Below are 12602 nucleotides of genomic sequence, written 5' to 3' on the forward strand. Positions count from 1 at the left end.
GCAAAAAAAGGGGAAGGGACTTGCCCACGGTTACACAGCTAGTAAATATCTGCACCTGGATTTGAACTCATGAAGAGGAGTCATCATGACTCCAGGACTAGTGATCTATCTATCCACTGTGTCACCTAACTGTCCTTTCATATATAGGATAACCAGAGATTCCCTTGTTTCAATTTAAAGTAATTACTGCTTTTATTGTTTTATAGATGGAAAAACATTCAAATTCCTTGAATACAGGCATGCATATCCCTATTTTCCCTATTACATTCACCTTTATCTAACTGTATTCCTATCAGGGAAGTTAAGTGGCACACCTGATAGATTACTGGGACAAGAGTCAGGAAGTTCAAATCTGACCTCAGAAACTCATTAGCTGTGTGACCCTGGGCAAGTCCCTCAACTTCTCTGTTGCCTCAGTTTCTTCAATTGCAAAATAGATATAATACAGAATTGAGTTTGCAGGGCTGTTGTGAGGATCAATTGAAATATTTGTTTAAAAAATGCTTGGCAAAACTATCCCAAAAGACTCATGATAAAAAATGCCATCTACTTCCAGAGCAAAAGAACTGAATCTGAATCCAGACCAAAGCAAACTTTTTTTTTCGCTTTCCTAATTTTTTTTCCTATTTGAGTTTTCTTCTACAAAAGGATTATTATGGAAAAATGTTTTACATGATTGCACATGTTAAATCTATATGAGATTCCTTGCTATCACAAGGAATGTGTGAGGTTGGGGGGAGGGAGAGAATTTGAGACAATATTCTGTGAAAAATGTTGAAAATGTTTTACATGTAATTAAAAAAATAAAGTTAAAAAATAAAAAAAAAGGGTTTGGCATAGTGCCTGGCATAGAGTAAGTACTATAGAAATGCTTATTCCTTCCTTTTCTCACTAAATTAAAAAAATGGACTAATCCTTCATTTGAAAGTTTCAACAAAATGAGTAAAGTACAGGGGACAGCAGAAATTAGATACACTGACATTAAGAGTTCAATGTTTCACATTCCTTGCTAGGTCCTAAAGCATTCTAGGGACAGAAGAGAAAAGGACTGTTTCATAAAGTGCACTATAGGAAGAGAAATAATAGATCTGTCCCATGACTCTTATATGAAGTGTTTCAAACTTTGATCTTTTGGGACTTGGGACAAGGAACTAGAACCCTGATATTTTTATTAAATTCAGGGAAGCTGGAATAGCTTTTAGGTCAGAGAATGCTATTTGGGAGACTGGACATTACCTTGACTCAGCCCCAGGAATGTTGTTATACAAACTCTTTGAAGAAGCAAGGCTATGGTTTTGAAATGGGTCAAGACAATGTAGATTTTTTAACCTCTTGAAATAAAATGATAGCTTTCTGAACCAATTCTCAAGGTTATAGGACTTTTAAAAATGGATTCCTCTTGATGAACATCCAAGAGTGCTCCAAACTTTTTTGATAGTAACACATTTCTACCTAGTCTGAGTTTTGAAGGAGCTGTCCTTGGAATGAGGAGAGACCTTGTGACAATAATTTCAGAGAGAAGGAAGAGGAAAACAGATGGAAGGAAATTAATTGAATTAAGAGCAGATTGGAGTCCTTCAACTGTAATGCTGTTAATATTTATATGGCTGCCTCTCATTCTTCAATAATTACTGAAATTATAGAGAAAAGGTCAATGAGATCTGTATGGCTATATGTTCATGTACTTTGTGGCTGCATTATACACCATGACAGATTTTATGTAGAGGTACTTGCATACACCTCTTTCAAATCTTTCTCTATTCTATAATTCATAATGTTATTCTTTGCAGGAAAAAAAAATCCATTCTTTTAAGTGCCATGAACAGTCTCAGATTTGAAGGAGAGAGAAAAATCCATAAAATTGGTGCTGTCTTTCTAGTCACATTCAAAAATGATTCCCAGAAAAATGAAAATGGTCATATTTGTCCATGCCACCTGACTAGATCAGTGCAGCCAGTGATCTGGATCTCAGTGGCTACAGTGTGATGTATTACCGCTCCCACAATTTGCTGCAGGCAGAAATCTTAATTAGGGCTTTTCCTAAAGAGTGACCTTCAGGGAGTACATTACTGAATTGGTATAAAAACAGATGAATGCCCAAACATCACTGGGGAACCCAAGGGAAGGTATTAAATATCTATTTTCTTCTAAAAAATATGCTGTTATCAGTTTCAAATGGCTAACATGATACCTTTAAGTAATCCAATTACCCTTACCTCCCAGAGCAGAAGCAGCTTCCTATTTGGGGGACAAGAGGAGGGGAAATTCTCTTGTTTTTATCCTTTTGAGAAGATGTTTGCATGTTATTTTCCTTGGTGAAAATATTCCGCATCTCATGGCATACTTATTTTATATGTGCATAAATTGCAGTGGCAGAGTTTTAATGGCAGAAAATGAATGTCTAAGAAGATCTTCCTCCATGTACCAGTGAGAACTACATTTCTTATCGTTACTGTAAGGTGGACAACAATGGTACCAAGTTCAGTATCCTACAATGCCTTGCCTGGAGTTTGAAGGCTTTTATAAATATTGCAATTGATGTTCCAAGTAAATCAATATCAGCACTGGCTACATAAACACAAAGCCTAGGATATCTGGGAAGAATTGTTTTTATGAACATTATCATCCCTAATCTTCTATTAGAGAGCATGTGAAAGATGTCCTCACCTAATACAAGTGACAGGTCATCTGATTTGAAGTTAGGCACAGAGATGGAGGGGGCCCCATCAACGTCCCTGTATGGACCAATCTATATTCTGCCCTTTCTCTTTCTCTCATGGGCATGTGTCAAAGTGAGAAGTCAGGGCTAGCTCATTCTTAGCTGAAACAATCTCCCATTTTGATTAATGTGGACAGTGTACAAACACAACAATAACTGGAGTCAAAGAGCTTCACAAAAAGAGGGGACCTCCTTGAGTCATCCAGTCCAGTCTTTATACCTATTCCTTTTAGCAGCTTGACAAAAGGTAACATCATAGAATCTAACCAAATCTAACCACCTCGGCAATGACTTTCATTATCCCATCCTAAGATTATTGTAATAGCATTTTGGTTTATCTTTCTGATACAAGTTCCTTCTCAATCCAATCTATCTCTATTCAACTGCCAAAGGAATTTTCCTTAAATTGCATGTCTGAGCATGCCACAGACCCTCCCTCAATAAACTCCAGTGGCTCCCTATCATGTCAGAAATATAAAATACTCTGATGGTATTAAAAATGCTTTATAACAACTTCCCTTCTCCCCACCTCTCCAATCTTTTATATCTAACATTCCCTATAATTCAGGGACAGGGATTACCTTGCTATTCTTTACATAAGAAACTCCATCTCTCTATTCCATACTTTACCACTAATTATCCTTGACTCTTGGGATTCTCTCCTTCCTTACCCCTGCCTCTTGGTTTTCCAGGCTGCCTTTAGGTCCCAGCAAAATTTCTATCTTAGACAAGAACTATTTCCCTATCCTCCTTAATTCAAATGCCTTCTCTCCATCTGTTATCTCCAAATCCAGTATACAACTTGTTTGTACATATTTTTTGCATTTGTCTGTTCTATTAGACTGTTATCTCTTTGACAGCAGGACTTCTTTTTTTAAACATTTCACTGTATCCCCAATGCTTAGCACAGTGTCTGGCATGTAGTAGATGCTTAATAAGTGTTTATTGATTTACTGACTAAAGACTGAAAATGAAAATCAATAGTCTTCGAAAATTATAGGAGCTCTTTCAGTAACTTCAGTTATCATTAAAGGGACCACACAAGCTAGGTAGTTCTTTCCGTATCTGAACAAGAATACCTCCCCAAACCTACCCAACAAATGCTCATCCCATTTCTGTTTGAATAGCTCTGATTGCAAGAAAGCATTTCCTCATATTGAGCCTAATTCTTTTTATTTGTAACTTGTACTCATTGCTTCTAGTTACATGGTCTTGGGCTAAAGGAAAAAAAAAGTATTCCTTCATAAAAATGTTCCAAATACCTTCTAGAAGTTGATTGAGGAAGATATTAGAGCAATGAAATAAAAAGAAAGGTAGGGGAATATATGTAGGTATATATTTTCCAACTTTCTAACTCTTCTTTTTGACTCTGAAGAGAATTTTAGTCTATTACCTAAGGTCATTCTTTTTATGTTACAGGCAGGACAGGTGAACATGTCCTACCTACTACTAGCTACTGGCTGCCATTGGTATTTCTGCTGGAGCTCAGCCTGACACAGCAGAAGCAGACCTGGGACAGCTCCTGGGAAGCTGGAGTAGCTAAAATTTGATTAGGGCTCTAGTTCAAATGAAAACCAGAGATAAAGCCAAAAGGAGTATTTGCATTGCAGTGAAACCTCATTCATTCAAGAGAGATGGACCTGGGAGACCTAACTCAGCTCTTCTACACTTTTCTCTTGTTTTCTTATATCATTTTCAGAACTAATTAGGGTTGATTCTTATCATGAAATTAGTTCTGTTTTTTCTCTATTCTTTGGTAATGGTGAGGGCAATTGGGAGAATTGATGGGCATGGCAATTGGGTGAAGTAATTTATTTTTCAACAATAAAGATTTTTTAAATAGCTGAGTTATTTGATAATAAATGATAAGAAGAATAGGACATCTGGGTGGCACAGTGTTTGATAAAGCACCGGAATTTAAGTCAGAAAGATCCTAGTTCAAATCCAGTGTCAGATACTTACTAGCTATGTGACCTTGGACAAGTCACTTAACCCTGTTTGCCTCCGTTGTCTCACCTGTAAAATAATCTGGAGGGGTGCCAACCACTCTAGTATCTTTGTCAAAACAACTTGAAATGTGGTCACAAAGAGTCAGATACAACTGAAAAATGACTGAACTGCATGGCCTTTTAAAGCTTGCAAAGAGCTTTAGATGTATGCTATCTTATTTAATCCTCACAATGACCCTGAAAGGTAGGTTCTACTTTTACTCAAATTTTATCTTTATTTCAGATGAGGAAAGGAATTCAAATAGAGATTACCCAGTTCAGTATTTAAAATGAGATTTGAAATCCAGTCATCCTGGCACCAGGCTGTCACTATGCAATCTAGTGGCAAGTGTTCTATATGACTCTGTGCTGTCATTATAAGACACAAAACTCACTTTGTTTTAATAAATCATATGGCTACTAAATATTCAGTCATTTGAGTCTGTGAATGAGGTTCAGTGACCAAGGGTTAGATATTTCCTAAATGAAGGTAGAAGCAGAGCCACAATGAGATTTTCATACTTTTTTATTTTAGATCAACATTTAATTCTTAATGAAGTCTATGATGATATTAGTCCTTTTTTCATTTTCATGTTGCATTATTTATTATTTTTGAGCTTGGAGTTCACTCTTGGATCTTTTTATCCATATTTGACGATGCTCTTTCATTTTGTATTTGAACTATTGCTTTTTTGAACCTGACTGCAAACATTTGCATTTATGGCTCCTTTCATCTCATACAATTCAATCTGTTGATTCTAGACATTTAATATGTTTGGCTCAGCCTTAAAGACTCACATTTTTTCTCTCTTTAGGAAGGGTAGAAACTTAGATCTTAGATATGGGGACTTTAGCAAGTTGCTACACTAGTACACAAATCATCACAGCATGCAATATCTTTAAAAGAGAAAACCACCAGTCAAATTTCTTAGTAGAGTCTTTTCTCTCTGATTTCTGTGAAATGAACAGAATTGATTAGTCTTATACCCTGAACTTCCTTGTGTTACTTCTTATGTAGAAGCCATCACTGTACACACATATGGCTAGATGTGTTATAAGAAGATACTGACAAGATAAAGACTTTTTTCACATAAAAATAAAAAAAAATGTTGGATGTTGATCTCATTCAGTTTTCCAAGCCACTGAGGGGAAAAATGAAGATAGAAAGCTATTTTGTGAATAACACTTTTTATTCAACTATGCTATCCTATTTAACCTATATTGTCTTTGAGCAGGATACAATCTAAACCATTCATGTAGTTATTTAAGCATAAAATGATGATATTTAGGGAATGAGTACCAATGGGATATGTCTCCATATTAAACAATTTAGGACTTTTTTCAGCTTGAGAGTGGGAATGGCACTGGACTGGGAAATGGAAAATGGGGTTTTAGACTTAACTCTGACAGTAATGGAATTTAAATAAGTCTCTCTGGGTCTCAGTTTCCTCATCTGCAAATAAAGGGTTTATATCTAGGCATTTGATTTCTTTCAAGTTCTAACATTCTCTCATTATAAGTACAGGGATGGTGTCATTTTTATATTTTACACACATCATTGTAATATTAAAATACTTTAAAAGTTTCAAAGATAACTAAAATGTAAATAATATTTTTATAACACATAAATTTTGCAAAGTACTTTGCAAATACCTCATTTTGTCCTCATAATAACTCCGCAAAATAGGTGCTATTATTCTCATTTTACAGATGAGAAAACTGTGGCAGACAGAGTTTATGGGATTTAAGGTCACATAGATAATTTTCTGATGCTTGATATGAACTTGGATTTTTCTGTCTCTAGTTCCACTGAGTCATTTAGATTAAGGCAAGCTCACTAAGCAAAATTCTTTTCTTCATTTCTATCTACAGATCCATAGCACATAATATAATGCCTGGCATAGAGATGCTATTAAAGAAATTCTACTTGTGTTGAAATTAGTTGTGTCCAGCAATATGTCTAATCCTGTGGTGAAACAAGCCTAGCTTCAAACTAGGAATTAGAGGTCTCATTTACATATGCTTACACAGCTAGATAGGACAATGTATAGAGTGCTAAGCCTCAACTCTGGAAGACATCTTCCTTATTTAAAATCTGGCCTCAGACACTAGTTGTGTGATTATGAGTTGGTCACTTAACCCTGTTTGCCTTAGTTTCCTCACCTGTTAAATGAACTAGAGAAGGAAATGGAAAATAAGACCAGTTTCTTTGCCAAGAAAACCCCAGATGCAGTCAATAAAGAGTCAGAAACTATTGAAACAACTAAACAACAATATACAAATATAATTCTAGGACTTATAAATGGACACTTTGAATCTGAATTGTGATGGACTAACGGTGTCATTGTTCTTTAGTTCCCAGGTACATACTATTAAAGATATGAATTGGTCACTGCATCTATACTCCTGTAGTAATTACATACGATGATACTATGAGATGAACTGAATCAGAGAGAGGAAAAAAAAAAAAACTTTCTCCTGAGTTCACAATCCAGAATGCAATAATTATTCAGTACACATTTAAGCTATTAACAGGCATTTTCTCTGGACATAAATTAAACTTAAAGAAACCTCAAGGCAACAGAGAAGCTGTGGTTCCCTCATATTTTGCATATAACAAGCATTCAGAATTGTTGGTCATATTACTTAAATTTAAAAGTGAGAAAAATGTATGAAATGGCATTAATAAGGAGCAGAGATTACTTTATTCTTTTTATTTTTAACCCTTTAGCACAATGCTGGGTAAATAATGTCTATAAAAAGTTTTAAATATTTTTCTAAACCTACCTTTTATCTTAGAATTGATACTAGTTCCAAGGCAGAAGAGTAGTAAGCACTAGGCAATTTTGGTGAAGTGCTTCACCAGGATTATATAGCTACAGAGTGTTTGAGGCTAGATTTGAACCAAGGACCTCCCTTCTCTAGGTCTGCCTCCCTGTCCACTGAGCCACCTAGCTGTCCCCCACGTACTTTAAATAAAGAGAATAAGATGGGTTTGGGACCAAGGAACAGACATTTCTATAAATCTAGGGACTGCTCCTTCCAAGATCCTAGAAATTTAGAGCTGCACAATATCTTAGAAATCATTGAATCCAGCCTCCTAATTGTATAGACAAAGGAACAAGGTCATCAAAGGTTAAATGACTCGTCCAAGGTTACTGAGAGAATTAGTTAACAGAAATGGGACAGGATGCCCAGATAAGGAATAAAATGCAAAAGTATGATGAACAGAGTTGTAAAGTACACTTTGCTGACAATATCTGTTGATACCAATAGACTGAAAATGTATTGTAGCAATCAACAAACTCATGTGTGGATAAATGCCTCTTTCTGGGGCTCAGCTTTTCAGAAAGTACTTTTATCAGCCACCTTTGATTGAGTTTCCTCATTTCTGTTGCCTGTTTACTTTTCAATCTACAAATATTTACTGCCTGTAGCATGCTAAAGGGATATGATTATTAGTGTACCTCTCTTTGATTGGTAATGACACAGTAATAATACCATCAGCTGCTGAATGTAAGTGAAAATAACCCTTTGTTCTCATTTTTCTTATCTGAGAACGATAAAGGCACTCTTGGGGACAATAACCTATGCAATAGATTAAAAGCCTGTTAAATACTATTTTCAGCTTGGCAGAACACCAAACTCTAGCTTACCCTTAAGCTCTGTTTCCTTTGAAATATGGCAAACTTACTATAGCCATTCCACAGCGGTAATGTGGCATTTTAGAGTGATTAAATAACTGTCTAAACAAAACGGCATTAGGTTTATTACCTGTTTCCTGTATGTAGAAGAGGTGGAATGTTAGCCAAGAATGGAAACACTTGTCTACTGGGCTGTACTGGGGCCAGTTTTTTTTTTTATAGCTTTTCTATATCTTGCTTATTTTATATTTTTAAATTAACCAGGAGTATAGCTTCCATTTGTCTGGGCAGGCAGCCTTTGTTCATCCATCCATTTTTATTTTTTTATTAGTGTTGGATTCGAATAAGGAAAATAATTGTTTCATTTTAGCCATAATTTATATCATATAACTGGCTTGGAAAATTGCTCTTCAGCATAAGTAGTGGAAACTGACAATTGGAATACATTTAAACCTGCTCTTAGCAACATACTATGAAATTCTGCTGGAAAGGAAATTTCCTCAGCTACAGCACATGGTTGTAATAGGATTACCAACTGAATAGTGACCAGCTAAAAGCACAAAGCTGGAGGCAATATGCATGTAGTATGTCAAATATGTACAAGGCTTTTTAAGCCAGGGCCCAATTTCTCTCTGTATTTATTCACCAGACCCTGTACAGGAGCACTACCACCATATTAGGAAAATAAATGTGTGCATTGTTTCTGAGTTTGAGGAATACTTCCCTTTTATATTGGTTGATGAAACCCAAATTAAAAAAAAATAAGGAAAATATTTAGAATTTAATTTTATAAAGCATATATATATGTATATGTATATATGTAGGTGTATAGCATTCACAGGAAGATTGCTATAAATTTTAAATTCCATTTAATTTCATATGCCATTTTCTTTAGAATGGCAGTAGTTTCTCTGGATGAAGACTGGCAAATGAAGGATCATGAAGGTAAATAAATAACCAAGGCAGACAAATGATGGAATGTCAGAGATGCAAATAATTAAAGTTACAGATCACACAAAAGTTAATGGTGGGTGTGTGTAGGATGCTAAAGGTCATCAGGAAAGAATTGTTGAAGAGAAAGCCATAAGGGAAGTGATCAGAGTCTAGAAAAGGAGGTAGACTGGGTCATATAATGAAAACAAGGACAACCCATGGGTTCCTTTGGTATTTAGAGGAGGCCACCATAGCATTCTGGGTGGAAACCTGGGGGAACATTTATGGGAGCACATGGATAAGAACAGTATTGAGAAAGAAAGTATGGCTAGTCATGGGCAATGCTGGTTGGAGTGCCCACAAAAATTCAATAAGAATGTATAAAGTACCTACAATATTACCAGGAGCTTTGCTTAACATTTATGGTAAAAGTGGCTGGACCTGTGATTTCATTGTAACAGAGAACTCTTGGTTGGGGAAATGCCCTCTGTCAAAGCACGTTTGCACTTCAGTAACTTATGCTTTTACAGAGTTTCCTAGAGTATTGAGAGGTAGAGTGATTTACCCATGGACATATAGAGAGTAAGTGTCAGAGATGGCAATTGAATCCATATGTTCCTGGGATTTGCTTTTTATCCATTGTCATGCTGCTCTTGATATGCAAAGTTAGGCAATGTAAAATATATATGAGATTATTTTTAAGGCGAGGCACTAGCATTTGGGGGCACCAGAGAAGGTCATATAGTTAATATCATTTGATTTGAACTTTGAAGGAAACTAGGAGGGAGTAAATTCCAGACATGGGGACAACCTATGCAAATGTAAAGAAAATAGAGAGTTATGTGTGAAGAACATCAAGAAGATCATTCCTAATCACATATATGTATATTGGAAAGTGAGTTCCAGTCTAGGGCTATGTTCAGGTTTAGCACATTTTTTAGATAAATGAGAATGACTACACTTCCCAAGTCCGGATAACTGGGGATAGTATAGGTCCTTCAACAAAAGGATGCCTTCATATAAAGGCCTGCCTTGGTGTTCCAGAGGAAGAGAACAGGAAGGAAAACCCCTATGTCATGAAGACCTTAGTTTGAAACCAGCCTCAGACACTAGGTGATTCCCATCACTAACCTTTTCTTTGTCTATACCCTCAACTAGACAACTCTGGAAACAATAGCAGTTACTTCACAGGGCTGTTGTGAAGATCAAACAAAATGATATTTAGAAAGCCCTTAGCCCAGGGATAAGGACACAGAATAGGCTTTTAAAAATGCTACCCCCCTTTCCCCATCCCTATGTGTTCTGTAATCATCAGGAAACAGCAAATGACATTCCTAATAGGGCATTATCCCACATACATCACTGTGTGGATTGGGAGACATGACCATACACAAAAAACAAGAGAGACCATGAAATAGCGAAATGTTTTAAAATAGAAATTTATAGCTCAACATTTGCAATAGTGTATTGCCAATAACATAGTATTTGTGGGATAATAATTGGGAATAATTAACTTTTCATTTTAGAGTAGTTGGGCAAGTTGGGGATACTGAAAGGATGATTTTTACCCCACCATCTCCATCCTTCCACTTCAATATAAGGACAAGATGGTGGAATACATATGTATGTATCTGTTTATATATATATATATATATATATATGTACATATACATATACATATGTATGTGTGTATAAAATATAATCATTAAAATAAAAACACATGGACACATTTCCCTAAGCATTCTCTCCTCCAGCTAGTTTATTGTACTAGAGTAATTTCTATTGTCTTATACTGCATAGATCCAAACTAAGTTTAAAATGAATCTTTCATTACATCTATAATGAGATACTACTCTGTATTTTGTATTTAATTCTACTCTAGGCAAATTTTTAGAAGATAGTTGAATTTTTTCCAACAAACATTATTGAACAAATACTGTATACAGTATGCTATTGTAAACAGTACAAAGAATTTTTAAAAATGTAAAGCATAATCCCTACCCTCCAAGACTTTAGGACCTAGCTGGGAAGAAAGTACCCAAACAAATGGATTAATTGAATAATAATGCAATGTGGTGTATGTATATATATATATATATATATATATATATATATATATATATATATATATATATAGGCTGTGTATACAAACTGAAGAGTGAAAATTAACTGTAAGCTCTATGAAAGCAAGGCTTGTGTTTTATGTATAATCTGTTTCTCCCCTAGGCTTATACATCTATAATCTATAATCAATCAATCAATCAATGTTGTTACTTTCACTATATGTTATATATACCTCAGGGATCTGAGAGGCAGAACATGGTAATTTATTGAGTGATAAATTGGAAGTAAGGAATACCTGAGTTTGAATTCTAAGTCTTATAATCATGTGTAATACTTATTGGTTGTATGATCATGGGTGAGTCTTTTCATTTGTCTGAATCTCAATCTATTCATTTGTAAAGTAGAGATATTATAACTTTAGCACAGATAATACAGAGAAGACATGAGGCTTAAGTGAAATAATGCATATAAGGCACAATAGAATTGTGAATTATTGCCATGCTGCTCTCTTGGCTGACTCAATATAGACAGTGAAGGGGAAATCAAGGTAGATAATAGTTAAACATCATGGAGGAGGTGGGTTTAGAGCTTTGCCTAGAAAGAAAACAAAAATTTAGAAATACCTAGAGGAAGGGAGAATGGCATTGTAGCAGAGGAGGATAACATGAGGAAAAACTCAGTGTTGGATATGAGCAAAAACATAGCTACTTATTACAAGAATTTTAAGTTGCTAATTATAATCAGCTTTTTAAAAGGATGAAATATAAACATTCCCCAATTTACAAAAAGTTAGTATTCTAAAGGTTCATTTGTCAATGAGTTGTTTGAAAATAAAAATACATTATTTTTCATTCTTCAGTGATAGTACCAAAAACAGTGATCAGGTTTGTAGTCAGTCTTCAAAGGATTCCTTAATTCATGATATCCAATAAATTACATATTATATGATTTGTAGTAGCCTGATGTGACATAAATAAGGAAGAAGAGTAAAAAATGGGAAAAAGAAGAAAAAGGAAGATGGATTAGAGGAGAGAATCAGTGGATGAGGAAGAGGAGAAAGAGGAGTGGAATCATCTTTTCCATTCCTAGGTACAAAACCAATCTTAAGTGTAAAATCAATCCTAGGCAAAATTTAGAAATGAGTGAAGTCTGTCTGAATTATTCTTCCACTTAATGCATGCTTTCCCACCTTTAGATGCCCTTCTGACATGGCTTCTGGTTCATTTGTATTATTATTGGGCTTCTAAAGTAACC

General features: G+C 35.2%; 1 protein-coding gene across 3 annotated transcripts in view; it reads right to left on the minus strand.

Moving 5' to 3' along the window:
- ADARB2 (adenosine deaminase RNA specific B2 (inactive)) overlaps window positions 1-12602 on the minus strand; it is a 693422-nt gene that overhangs the window by 371330 nt on the left and 309490 nt on the right. The gene's annotated exons all lie outside the window — the stretch shown is intronic.

The sequence above is a fragment of the Monodelphis domestica genome, chromosome 5 (assembly GCF_027887165.1).
Source record: "Monodelphis domestica isolate mMonDom1 chromosome 5, mMonDom1.pri, whole genome shotgun sequence".
In the NCBI taxonomy this organism is placed as follows: Eukaryota; Metazoa; Chordata; class Mammalia; order Didelphimorphia; family Didelphidae; genus Monodelphis; species Monodelphis domestica.